Genomic DNA, 13,899 nt, shown 5'->3' with positions numbered 1-13,899 from the left:
TACTTTTAGAAGTGTAAGTTATCAGACCTTAAAAAGACATTATACAGCTGAAACTGGTCCAGAGATTACTCTGCAAAATTACAGAGCTATTGAAGCAAACCCTCTCTTAAAGAAGATTAAAATATTTAGGACATTTTAGATCAGGAAAGAAGTGAATAAACACATGACATAGATAATATATAAAATTATGCATGGTAAGGATGAATGAGACAGAGAGTTTCTTCCTCTATCATAGCCTTCTACATTAGACTAACAACTTCCTGTTTTAAATCACAAAGAAAATAATTATGTGTTTATTTTCCCCAAATTCCTTTTTAAAATTTCTCTAATATCTGTTCTTTTCCACTTTTTTACTGAAAACTAAAAATGTAACACATTTTTATTTTTCTAGACAGGAAAAATGAGGGAAATTCTAACAATAAATTCTGTTCCACTTAGCTGAATGAGAACTGTAAACAAATGAATAATAATTTTTTACCTATTGCATTAAGTATTGGTGTCTCCTTGATATTTTCTTGACTAGTGATTAAGACCTTTTAATTCAGACCCAGATTCTATTAGCATTGGAATGTTTTCACTCTGTCTTAAATTTGGAAAGTAACTGAATTAATATCATTTAGACTGATTAGCAAGGTAATATTTAAATTAGGAATCCTAGAATGTGTATATTTTACAAATTGGCTTGAGTAACATAAGGGTTGTTTTTGCCTTGTGGCACATTGCCCAAAATGTGCTTAAAGTAACCAAAACTTTTCTTACTAGTAACAATGAATACAATATGTGATATATATATATTCTACATGCTTTCCATATTACTAAAAAGTCTTAACTAACCAAAGCCATAATGGGCAGTGCAGGCCAACTTTTATCAACAATCTGATGGCGTAGAAGATTATGACATGAAAGGACTACATTATAAAAAACATGAATGAATGAATGAATGAAATTAAAATAGGTAATTTCTTAGCAATAAAACTAAGAGAAAGGGAAAAAAAGATGTAATAGATCTGAATGAGGGTCTGTTTTTGTAAAGTGGAGTTAATAAATATGAATGCATTAAAGTGAAGATGTATGGTTAATTGTGCATGAAATCAGAAAGTATGAATGCGCAACATTCGTGTTGTGGGAACTTATGAAAATAAAAATTCAAAGGCTGGTAGTAGTAGTTATAGTATGTGCATATTATGAATTTTAATATAGTTGTAACATAGTGATGAGTATTATAATGATGAATTATTGTAAACAACTGATTTGGAAAATATGCATGGTACTCTGAATAAAAATGATTGGGAGATATCCTTTGGATGGATCAATAGATAGATGGGAATGAAATTACTGATATCAAAAGAAAGATTGGGCCAATTGGATATTTAAGAATCAATGAGAATGGTGGAGTGTTGGGGGAATAGTTTGCAAAGGAATGAATATAAATCTAAAAAGTAGATTTATATCTTCTTTTGATTGATCTGATTGTATATGATAAAATATTGAGAGTATTTACTAAGATGATTTGAAATGTGGACAAAATATTTTTGTAATGATTTTAATGAAACTTAGAAAAGGAAAGGAGGTAACAAGTTAAAGTAAAAGAAGCACTACAACAGTAAAAATGAGTTGTCATAAAGAAAGAGGATATGGAAATTGCTTAGAAGAGAGTGAAAAACAAAAGAGTTAGGGTGCCTAGAAGTGAAACAAAATGTGAAATAGGATGTTAGTGGAATAATACAGTGAAAGAGTCTATAGATATATTAAGAAACATGATTGCTGCAGAAATTGAAAACAACAGAATAATACTGAGGTATGATAGCGTAGTAGTTAGAATTCAGTATTGCAGGCTAACTCTGCTTCCAGCTAGGAGTTCGATCCTGACCAGCTTAAGGTTCATTCAAACTTCCATCCTTCAAAGGTTGGTAAAATGAGGAGTGATTGTTAGGGGCAATGAACATGGTCGTTCACAGAGTGCTGTAAAGCAGTGCTCTCCCCAACCTTTTGGGCATCAGGGACTGGTTCCATGGAGAGAGGTTTTCCCATAGACTGGATGGGGTGTGGTTTTTTTTTTGTGCTGTCTGCATCCCATGGATGGAGCTTTGTTTGATTGGGCAGACCAGTTTCTGGTACACCGTGGACCGGTGCCAGTCCACAAACCAAGGCTTGGTGACCCCCCTGCTGTACAGCACTGTAGAGTGTTATATAAGTCTAAGTGCTATTGCTATATTATATAATACCTGGCATCTACAAAAAGGATATATAATGTATGATTTCTACAAAAAGGATACTTTCAAACCATTTAGTCAAAAAGAAGAAGGAACAATTAAAAGAAACAAAGAAAATGGAGGGTGGTTTTGATACATGTTGTTTAAAAATTGTTTTGAAAGTGGGAGGAAAGAACCAAGCAATAATTAAAAATAATGAAATGACGTGGGATGAAACTGAAATAATGGAATGCTGGAAAGAATGCTGCAGTTATTTGTATGGAAATGACAGGATGCATTGAAAAGCAGAATTGAAATGGATGTTGTTTATTAGATTTAAATTATGGAATGTTTTGGTGACTTGTGAAGTTGAAGTTTGGTTGATGATTATGATAAGAATGTATATTATGGATGTAAAATATGTATGAGAATAAATTCAAACTTAGTGGTTGAACACTGAGTAAAACTAGAATTTATGGTGTGTAGTTTATTCAATGCAAATGGTGATTTAATGCATCATAAAGTATGTTTATGATGTCATTTTGTGTGCTCATTGGAGATATATGAAGCACTGTATGGATATGGTAAAAAAGATAGTTTGCAAGAAGAGAAAGCTATGGTAACGTACACTGAATGGTATTGGTATTTACTGGATCTTTCCCCATCATCTCATTCCTTACTTTCTTTGGTTTACTAATTCTTACTCCTTTTCACATTATATTGATTACTCTAAATGAGAATAGTCACTCAAACATGGCCAAAGTGTATTGATATTCCAAGAATTCATCTGACTTTTATAGGGGATTAGACAAATCCAGATATTTACTGCTATCAATGGCTTATAATGTGGATATACATCAGTTTTATTCTACTACCTGAAGCCATAAGCCTATAAACAGGTGTAACTGGGCCAAAAATATATATGGCACAACAGGGCTGATATATTGTTCGCAGACTGTGTCTGACTGTCCACTAGAAGAAACAGGATATTGAACCATACAGATCTTTGGTTCTTCTTAGGTTTTTATTATTAGCTCTGCTCTAATATTTAAATGTTAATTGTTTTTTTTTAAGTGGGCTCTTCAACAAAGCATAAACTAATGATGATGGTGGTAACAGAATCAGTGTATTACTTTAATCCATATACAGTGCAGCTAAGAAGTTACAAACAAGAAAATAAAAAGGTAATAATAAAAGTTGTAGTAGAATGAAAACTAAACTCAACAAAGAAGTGAAAAGAATTGGTGCTGTGCTGTCTTAGGGGTGTGCCCTCTAAGAAGTTATTCCTGGGTTTCATTCTGGCCTTGTGATATTGCTGGTGTTTTTTTTTTAAATTAATGTACTGACATGCATGCAATTAGACAACTCTATTAAGAAAACCAACTAAATGGAAGACAAGTTCTCCTAGTTCAGGCAAATATTACAACATTCTATTTCCCACAGTAGACAATCAGGTGACCACAGACAGGACATAAAAAACTTTCTTTATGTTGTCCATCATTGCCATGAGAAACTTGGGCTGGATTCACACTTTGTGACAAGCCATAACATTTGTTTGGTGAACAGATTGGTAAACAGATTGGAGAACTCAGCCATTCTGGTTTATAAATCTTGCTTTATCACTTAGTAAGATACTGTATGTGCATCAAGCCAATTTTGTTTTATACTAAGTCTGGTTTGACCATAGTCAAATAGTATGAAATATTAGCCTAGATGGGAAAACATTTAAGCCAGGTAGGAGGTTTTAAATTTCTGTTTAGCCATGAAACTCACATGAAGGGAAGTGATTATGGTTATGGGAAAGACTTTGCCTAACATAACAACACAGTTGAAATATGAAGTAGTTTCCTACATAGAATAACATAAATATCTGCCTAAAGCCTATTAAAAATTATTAGTTTTCTGGAAGAGTATATGAAGGAAGAGTGTCAGAATAAAATATAAAGAACTGAGTTTGTAAATTGTGTTCAGGCAGCAAAGTCATTGTTCTTTTTTCTTTAGGAACTTGATAAGGAAAAAACATTTCTACTAATGGATAGCAGAAAGCAAATTTCATGAAAGTTCAAGACAAATTCAAAAAGAGCAATCTGATGACAGTACAGAAAGCTAAACTAAGATAACTTTAATTCAGATTTAATTTTTTGTCAACATGCAGTATAAACAATGACAACATATCTTCTAAGGCTTTCTGTAAGAGTTACTGAAAAATTATATATATATGTGTGTGTGTGTGTGTGTGTGTTTTTATTTGTGCTAGCTGATGAGAGCTAAATAGCTTGAAATAGATCTATACTAGTCTCCCTTTATTTATTTATCAGCACAAATAAAAAAACACAAATATAACAAAGGCAACAGTAAAAATATTGGGTTTCGGTCGTGATGGACTCTTGTGACGAGCTGATAGACAGATGATGGAAGCAGTTAGCTTCCTCCCATAATTGGGGCTTACCAGGGGTTGTAAAAAATCTAATAGATACCTTTCACCCTGGCTTCGCTGATAACGGATAAAGAGCCTGAGGCCTAATGGCTAAGAAGTTTGCCTAGGATGTAATATAGCCCAGGTTCAAATCCCAGTAAGGGTATGGCTAGCTGATGAGAGCTAAATAGCTTAAAATAGATCTATACTAGTCTCCCTTTATTTATTTATCAGCACAAATAAAAAAACACAAATATAACAAAGGCAACAGTAAAAATATTGGGTTTCTGTCGTGATGGACTCTTGTGATGAGCTGATAGACAGATGATGGAAGCAGTTAGCTTCCTCCCATAATTGGGGCTTACCAGGGGTTGTAAAAAATCTAATAGATACCTTTCACCCTGGCTTCGCTGATAACGGATAAAGAGCCTGTGGCCTAATGGCTAAGAAGTTTGCCTAGGATGTAATATAGCCCAGGTTCAAATCCCAGTAAGGGTATGGCTAGCTGATGAGAGCTAAATAGCTTGAAATAGAGCTATACTAGTCTCCCTTTATTTATTTATCAGCACAAGTAAAAAAACACAAATATAACAAAGGCAACAGTAAAAATATTGGGTTTCTGTCGTGATGGACTCTTGTGACGAGCCGATAGACAGATGATGGAAGCAGTTAGCTTCCTCCCATAATTGGGGCTTACCAGTGGTTGTAAAAAATCTAATATATATATATACATACATACATACATACATACATACATACATACATACATACATACATATATATATATATATATATATACACACATACACACATACACACATACACACATACATACATACATACATATATATACATACCTTTACCCCGTGAAAATCTACAAACACACATACACACACAAACACACACACACAGGTATCCAGGTCTTGGCATATTCCAGTCTTTTCCCATGTAAAATTAAGAGTATCTTGGCGACGTTTCAATATTTATGAAAATACTAAAGATAATTTGTAACTGTTGTAACAATGCAAAATAATGCTTCAGCAGTAACTATTAAAAAGAAAATGCCACCTTTTATGCTTTCTTTTCTGAATTATATGAAATAATGAAGACCCAAAATAAATAAAAGTTTTGAAACAGGACTCGGGAGACACAATGAAAGACCTTGTCTCATTGTGCTACTTGCTGGGTGACTTTGGACTAATTGTTTTCGGTCAGCTCAACCTGTTTCACCTAGTTGTTGAGAGAATAAATTGAGGAATGGCTTCACCCATGCTACCTTGAGCTCTTTAAAGGGAAGGTAGGATATAGATACAGGAATAAAGAAGCAAACTAACTAACAAACAAATGTATTTATTTTAAAGCCAGCAAGATTAACATTTCGGCCATATAAAATTCTATCTTCCTTCCCAAGATCAGAGGAAAGGTTCCTTAATTTATTAAACAAGTTAAAATTTTTGCCTGATTTAAAAGTACTCCCTTTGAGGTATCTAAACTAATATTTTTTACTGTAAACATATAGATGAATAATTTCAGAAATAGCCTTACCCATCTTGTTCACATAAATAAACAGCTAATATGAAAATACTCTTCAAATATAGTAAGTCCATTGTAGTAGATTAGAAAATGATTCAATTTCTTAATATGGTAAAATGTTTGACTGTTCCTAAACTACAATTTATTAGCACATCAAGAAGGATCTCTCTTGACATGCAAATGTGCTTTATGAAGTCAGCACAACTTTCCCAAAGGAGTTAGCCTTTATATTGCTGCATGGAATATGAATATTTCTATTATTTAAAGAAAACCTATGATCTGTTACTTATCAAAGAAAACTAAAGGAAGTCTGCTACACTGACAGGGTATGTCCTAGTATATGTCACTTTGTAAGTTCTTTGGATGCACTGAAGTCCTGAGAATTAAAGTCAAGAATAAAATAGAGAAACCAGTATTCTGGTAAAATTGTTCATTTCTATTTCTCCTAATATCTTTGCCCTTTGCCCTCTGAAAGCAAAGAGAAACAAACACTTGTGATTTTATCAGATCAAGAAATTGAGAAGCAGCAATAGGAATAAACAAATTTTCTTTTTCATATCTAATTTTGTGGCTTCTCCACAATACTGTATAATTTAAGTAACAAAGTTGCTAGAATAATGGTATTTTATTTGTTTGGTTGATAATTAAATTTATAGGCCACTCATCCACCAAAGGTGACTTTAGGCAGTTTACAATCATTCAATTAAAAATTATCCTTTCAACTCGTATAGAATGCAGATAAATATGAATGATCACACCGAAACAAATTCAATTGATTGAGTGATTCCAAATATCACTGTAATTACTTATTCCCAAATACTAACTAAGTTTCGACTTCATAATAAACCATAAGAAGAATATTTAGGGCACATTTCCTTCTCTAAACAGTGACTGAACTTATCTAGCAGAAGATGCATCTATCTTAGAAATATTATAGTTAATACACTGAGCCATCAGGTATGGCTGATAGGAAGAGCCAATTGCTACATTATTTAATTCGGATATCCTGCCTGTCTCCATTATTCAGCGAGAAGAAAGAGCCTTTGTACAACTGAATTGTGTAAGCTTTGTGCACTGTACTGCAGATTATACATTTAAGAAGGGCAAAACAGCATCAGCAACAGAAAAGAATAAGATGTTCACAAATCTGAAACTTCAACAACGGTAGTTTTCATCTGAATACTTGTGGAGGGCAGACTAAAATGTGTGAGAGGCATCTGGAGGGCACTTATTAACTAAAATGAATTAGTCCTAACCACTTCTTGTATATCAAAAGGCATAAGAAGCATCTCACAGGAGACCTTGAAGAGCAGAGTGTTTCAGTTGTGCTTCAGAGATAAAGACTTGGCACTAAAGTGTGGCTTGGAAGTAAACTGATCTTATTTTAACCCATCAAAGGCACTCCTGAATCCTAGCAGACACATCAGATGTACATTCCAAGGAGGAAGAAAAAACCATGAGAACTAGAAGTGTAACAGGTTTAAGTTGCTGATTGTGGCCATTAATTGATTTATCAAAGAAAAAGCTGTAGCAACCCTATTCTAATTCATATCTTTTAGCTTAAATGCACAAAAGTTCTTCCTGGACCTAAAGTGTAAACATTGATTAAAGGTAATAAGCAATAAGAAGAGTCCTGTGAATTGTGAAGCCTTAGAAGAAACAACTTACTATCACAATCATGAAAAGAAGAGTATACATCCCAGAAACGTACTGCTTTCTTACTTAAGATAGCAAAAGCCGTTACTGTTTGGATTCTTACGTGATTTATAAATAAGAAAAAAAAATTATATTGCATATTTACATACTCGTTTATCACACTTCCAAAATAAGTTCCTTGGTATTGGATCATCTATTCAAAGTTATTCAAAGATGAAAAGCTAATTGCTTCAGGAGTTCTGGCGAGTCAGAAATCCTTCAGATACTGATAGAGCAGCCCCAGCTAACATGACCAATGGTGAGGATGCTTGAAATAGTAGTTTGACAACATCTGGAAGGCCATAGGCTTTCCATTCCCATAAAAGCTACCGCACATGGTTGTAGTGAATTGCTATTTATTAGATTTTTTTAAAAAAATAAAAATCACTTTTTAAAAAAGCTAAAAGTTGCTCACATGGGGGATCTCCACAATACCTCCAGTAACACATCTGGGGTGATTTTTGCTTGCCAAAATGCCAGTTTGCTCTCCTTCTCTCCCTCTCTCTCTTTTTCTCTCCCTCCCTCCCTCTCTTTTAACTGGGACCACCAAAGGAGAACTACAGTTCCCATTATCCACAGCTAGCACTGCTGGGTTGGGAATTAAACACCCACTGTTAATTGGGTTTTAAGCAGAGATCACCTTTTTTTTAAAAAAAAAAGAACCCCAAAAATAGTAAGATTCCCCCTCTTTTCAAATTATCTCTTTGTACACAGCAGCTTCATGGAAGGCATTACACATTTACCAAAAGTTGTTATAAAGATCGCAGGAGTGATACTTTCCTCTTAGTGAATAACCTATGACAAGCATAGACATGGGGCACCAAACACCACCTTTCCTATTTCTGGAAGGTTGGGAAAGTCTTTGCTAAGCTTGTTGAAGTAAGGAGGAGGTTTTTGAATACATCGTGTTACTTGAGCTATTGCATTAGGAAGTGAGAGCTCATCCACTTATATGGACTCCCTGGGAGTTAAACAGCAATCACATTGTTCCAAAACTCGCTGATCGCTTGCAAGTCCAGGACAATGGGCAAACATAATGTACATAGAAATAAAACCATGTGTAAAGCAAGTAACTCTGCAATAGCCTATACATTTCATATTAGGAGTACTTTAAATCCAGGGGGAAGAAGTGCTTTTCTTGCTTTAGCCATAAAAGACAAGTGAGAAGCTTTTAGGGTTTTTTTAATCTCTCTCTAGAAAGCTTTTAGTTTTTCATTTTCTATTGGAAAGCCTTTCTTTTCCTCCTCTTATCTCTAGCTAAATTCAAGGAAAGAAAGTTTAGCATTGGAATTATTACACTAAGGCAACGGTCCAGGAAAGGAACGCAGGGGGGGGGGGGTTGCTATTGTAAAAGGCAATGGTTTTTCTCTGGTCGTGGTCCCTGCAGCTTCCCTTTCCACCAAGTCCTTTTAAAAGAAACATAGGTTCAGAGGTGATGGCGATGATGCGGAAGAAGGGGGCGGAGGGGGAGAGAATGAACTACTCGGCACACACTCAATACTCCCCCCCCCCCCATACTCGTCATCATCATTACAAAGAGATAATCAAAGGAAAAGTGACATACCCCAATCCCTCGCTCTGGATGCCTTTCCCTGCTGTTCACACCTCTGCCTTCTGGCATTGTGCCTTTAAAGTCCCCCTCCCTCCCCCCCCCCCCCACGCCTCTTGCTCCACAACTCCCCACCTCCTCGCTTCTCCCGCTGCTTCCCTACTCCGGATTCCCACTTCTGCACTCCCCGCCCGCCCGGCATCTCGACTTACCAAGCTGTTCTTCGGAAAAGTTCGGAGGAGATGTAAATGCATACATCACCGACCAATGGGGGAAAGAGGAGGGGGGGGGAAAGAGGCGAGAGAAGCAGCCGTGGGAGATTCAGGCGCTGAAGCAGCCGGGAGGCTCCAGGGAAGCGTCGGCGCGGCGCTCCGCCGAGCGGGCCGGTGGGCGGGCGGGGATTGCTCCGCTCCAGGGGTTCCCCAGGGGCAGGGCTTAGGCTGCTCGTCTTGCCAGGAACCGAAGCATCCTCTAACACTCCCGGGGATCGCTCGCTTCCTGTGCCAGCCGCTGATCGGGAGGAAAAAAGAGCGAGCGACGAAGTGGGCTTGCTTGCAACCGTCGCAGCGGAGGGGCAAAGGCTGAGCGGGTCGCTGCCTTTGCACGCCCGCCTCCAGCCAAAGGGACTAGCAAGGTCTTCTCTTAAGTGCCCGGCTCCTTGGAGCCGTGCGCGCAATTCTGGGGGCCTGAGAGAGGAACTCCTGCTAACCTAAGCGAGGAGCCTTCGCCCTCCCCCTAACAGGGACAACCCCACCGGGCAAACCCGGGAGGGAGGGAGGGAGGGAGGAAGACTTTGATAACCCTCCTCTGAGAAAGTAGGCAGCCACTCCAAGAGAAGGAAGTGTCCTGCGAGGACATGGTGGGGGCCAGAGCTTAATAATCATCCTGTCCTGGGAATCCTCTGCTCATCCACCTTCCATCCTTTTCTGGTTGATAAGTAACGTTTAGGAAAGACGGGCAGGCAGGCGCACAACAGCTGCCCTGCCAAGCCTTCCTCAACCCGAAGTTTTCCAGATGTCTTCTGGATCCCATCTCTCATCGCTATCTGATGCCTGTATGGATAACCCCTGAGGGGTGAAGGGTGGGCAAGGAGTTGTACACCCCACAAACAATAGTGACCTGGATTCCTGTAGGGCTGTGAATCAGATCCACCTCTTTTCATTCGAGGTAGAAATAAATGCATGAAAAAACAAACGTGGAAATTATTTCTGTGGCTTGGATTGGCTTGGATTTCCTTGACAGTCGACAAGGAGCAAAAGAGAGTGGAAGAAATTAGAATTTGCTTTCAAGCCTTTTCAAGGGTGCTGCCTTGAAAGTATCAAAGGAGGGTAGATCAAGGAATAAAAGCAGCAGAAATTCCCAGGATGGTCTTTACTGTAACAGATAGGTAAAGGTAAAGAATCCCCTCGCACATGGGTGCTATTCATTCCTGACTCTAGGGTGGGTGGATTGCTCGGTTCCACCACAAAACCGCGGTAGACTAAAGCGCGTGTGACTAAAGCGCGGTGACAAAACCGCACCGTCAAAACCGTGCGACAACAGCGCGCCGACAACAGCGCGCCGACAGAAGCATGCTGTAACATAACCCTAAAAATAACGCTAAACCTAACGCTAAACCTAACGCTAAACCTACCCTAAACCTACCCTAAACCTAACCCTAAACCTAACCCTAAACCTAACCCTAAACCTAACCCTAACCCTAAACCTAACCCTAAACCTTACCTTAAGTTAAATCGCGCTTCTGTCGGCGCGCTGTTGTCAGCGCGCTGTTGTGGGCGCGCTTTTGACATCGCGGTTTTAGCGCTGCGGTGTTGTCGGCGCGCTTTTGATGTTCACGGTTATGTCGTGCCACGGGATTGCTCATATCTGTTTCAAAGCTGAAGACCCAGTGCTGTCTGAAGACCTCTCTGTGGTCATGTGACCAGTATGACTAAATGCCGAAGGCACCTGGAACAGTGTTACTTTCCCACCAAAGGTGTCCCTATTTTTCTACTTGCATTCTTATATGCTTTCGAACTGCTAGGTTGGCAGAAGCTGGGACAAGTAATGGGAGCTCACTCAGTTATGCAGTACTAGGGATTCGAACCGCCGAACTGCCAACCTTCTGATCGACAAGCTCAGCGTCTTGCCACTGAGCCACTACATCCCTTCAACAGGTAGACTAAACCAATTTATACCAGACAAAAATCAAGGCAGAATTTATTGAATTTCTTTTCACTTTATCAGGACTGAGTGCTCTTTTTGCTTAACACTTCATTGCTTAACACTTCATTTCACAAGTGCCTCTGCCCTGTGTCCTATCAAACTTGGAAGCTGAAGAAGCTTGCCCTAAATCTTGCTGCTGTCATAGCTGGATTTTACTACACATATAGAATGGAATCATGGTTTGTTGCTGTATTTTACAATTCTGTCAAGACAGTGGTTGGTGGTTGCTTCTGGATAAAATTGAAAAATCACAAGCCTGGTTGGGGGGAAAACCCACTAATTGCTGTGTATGGACACTCCATTCAATATTTGCCCCCTCCCAAATTTGACTTAGCACCCTGACAATTGTTACATGGCAGCAAAAAGTTCATCTGTCTCTACTGCAATGTATTGGTCATCTGATTTGTGCTGCCCCAATGTAGCTAGCTACTGTGTTAGGTTTTGAGGATTTGGCTATGTAGGACAGTCGGGTTAAACTGTGGGTGCTCTTGAGTATATATTCTGAAAATATTTCCACGATGACTATTGAACTGCCCACTGATCATCCTATGAACCATTCGCCTATGAACAATTCAGAAAACATTGTTCAGAAAAGGGTAAGAGTTTTGCATGTCTTGGCTATGGTCTTGTGGTCATTTGGGTTTATGAAGCTGAGCCACTGGAAAAGTGTCAGCGAAGAGTTCAACAAAGGCAATCGGCTGTATAAAGGTAGATAAAATAATAGACCCACCCTTTAAAGTAGACCAAATTGTTTATGGAAACTGGGTTTCTGAGCTCTCTCCAGAATAATGATAAACATACAAGAATGCCACATAATCACCATCCACTCCCCCCCCCCCAATGCATTCAGCAAGCCCCCTCAAGCTGCTTCATGGCCTGAATTGAACTGGTGTTCGAAAGCAGGAGTGCTATATATGCACTCTACATCTGTCAGGTGGTTTAGGTTGCATGACTCTTGGTCGAGGCAGCACCTGTGACATTGGAGGAGCCATCTAAAGCAGAGATAGTGAGCTCCAAGTTCCCTTCATCTAGCAATGCCTTCTATTAGTTGCAGTACCTGTAGTCAATAGCAATAGCAGTAGACTTATATACCGCTTCATAGGGCTTTCAGCCCTCTCTAAGCGGTTTACAGAGAGTCAGCATATTGCCCCCAACAATCTGGGTCCTCATTTTACCCACCTCGGAAGGATGGAAGGCTGAGTCAACCCTGAGCCGGTGAGATTTGAACCGCTGAACTGCTGATCTAGCAGTAGCCTGCAGTGCTGCATTTAACCACTGCGCCACCTCGGCTCTTGGTACCTGTAGTACCTGTAGTCAAGAACAGCAGATATCTCCATGGCTCTGAATATGTTCAAAAAAGCACTGGAAACTTGATTGTTCCCCCCAAGCCTTGGGTTAGGATGGTATCAAGACACTAGAATTTTATCCAGTTAAGTATCTTCTTTCTTCTAGATGCACATGGTAAGGGTGCCTATTGTTTTGCCACTTTCCTGCTTTTAATGCTATATGTTGCAGTATTGGTTGGGCTCTAAATTGAATAATGAATGAACAATCCACTTTTAAATCAATTGGTCAACTAACCTGTAAGGGGGAAAACTACACACAACAAAAATAGTGACAGAAACTGGCATTCCAAACTCCATCACAGCACTGCAAAACACTTAGAGCCTAAGAGTCCATACACAAGGGCAGCAATCCCACAACAGACCTGCTGGACCAATTTCACTTGCCAATTTCCTTTGAGACTTCACAAGCCTCCTCGTCCACACACTAAACTGTTCACACTAGACTGGATACATGAGCTGCCTTGTGCTAGCAAAACACAGAAAATACTATGCATACACCAATGCATTCAAAACCATCTTCAGGCTGCCTGAGCAGGTGGAGAGGGTTGACAATGAGAACATGGCAACGTTGTGATCTCCTCAACAAAATGGTAAATTGATGTCTTCATAGCTGGGGAAGAAGTCAAAGTACTCAATGGAAAGGCTAGTCCAGGTTTTAAAAACTATCAGAGAAAATTCAAGAGAGATTTGCATTGAATGAAGTCACAAAGGATCTTACCTATACATTCAGCTGGAGCTAGGGATAGATGGTACCAAGACAGCTTCTTCAGGGCAAGTCTTGGCCTTCAGTGGGGTGATCTCTTTTCTTTAAAATATTGGGGGATTGGGTAGGCAAGGAGCATTCCTCTGAACCCAGGAAATGATTTTCAGGAAGAACCACATACTTTGTGGCCTATGAAGCTTTGTTTATGTCATAATCTGGGCTTTTTTATTTTTATCTTATAGCCTCTTAATTCAGCTGCC

General features: G+C 38.8%; 1 protein-coding gene across 1 annotated transcript in view; it reads right to left on the bottom strand.

Annotated features, from left to right (window-relative positions):
- The window catches only part of MME (membrane metalloendopeptidase), a 68,689-nt gene extending 59,017 nt beyond the window's left edge, over positions 1-9,672 (bottom strand). Inside the window, exon 1 of the mRNA XM_032225939.1 lies at positions 9,598-9,672. The gene's annotated coding sequence lies outside the window, so the exon portion shown is untranslated. The remainder of the gene's footprint in view (positions 1-9,597) is intronic.
- Positions 9,673-13,899: the final 4,227 nt, after the last annotated feature.

This window comes from Thamnophis elegans, chromosome 10 (assembly GCF_009769535.1).
Source record: "Thamnophis elegans isolate rThaEle1 chromosome 10, rThaEle1.pri, whole genome shotgun sequence".
Classification (NCBI taxonomy): Eukaryota; Metazoa; Chordata; class Lepidosauria; order Squamata; family Colubridae; genus Thamnophis; species Thamnophis elegans.
This window is presented reverse-complemented; position numbering and strand designations above follow the sequence as displayed.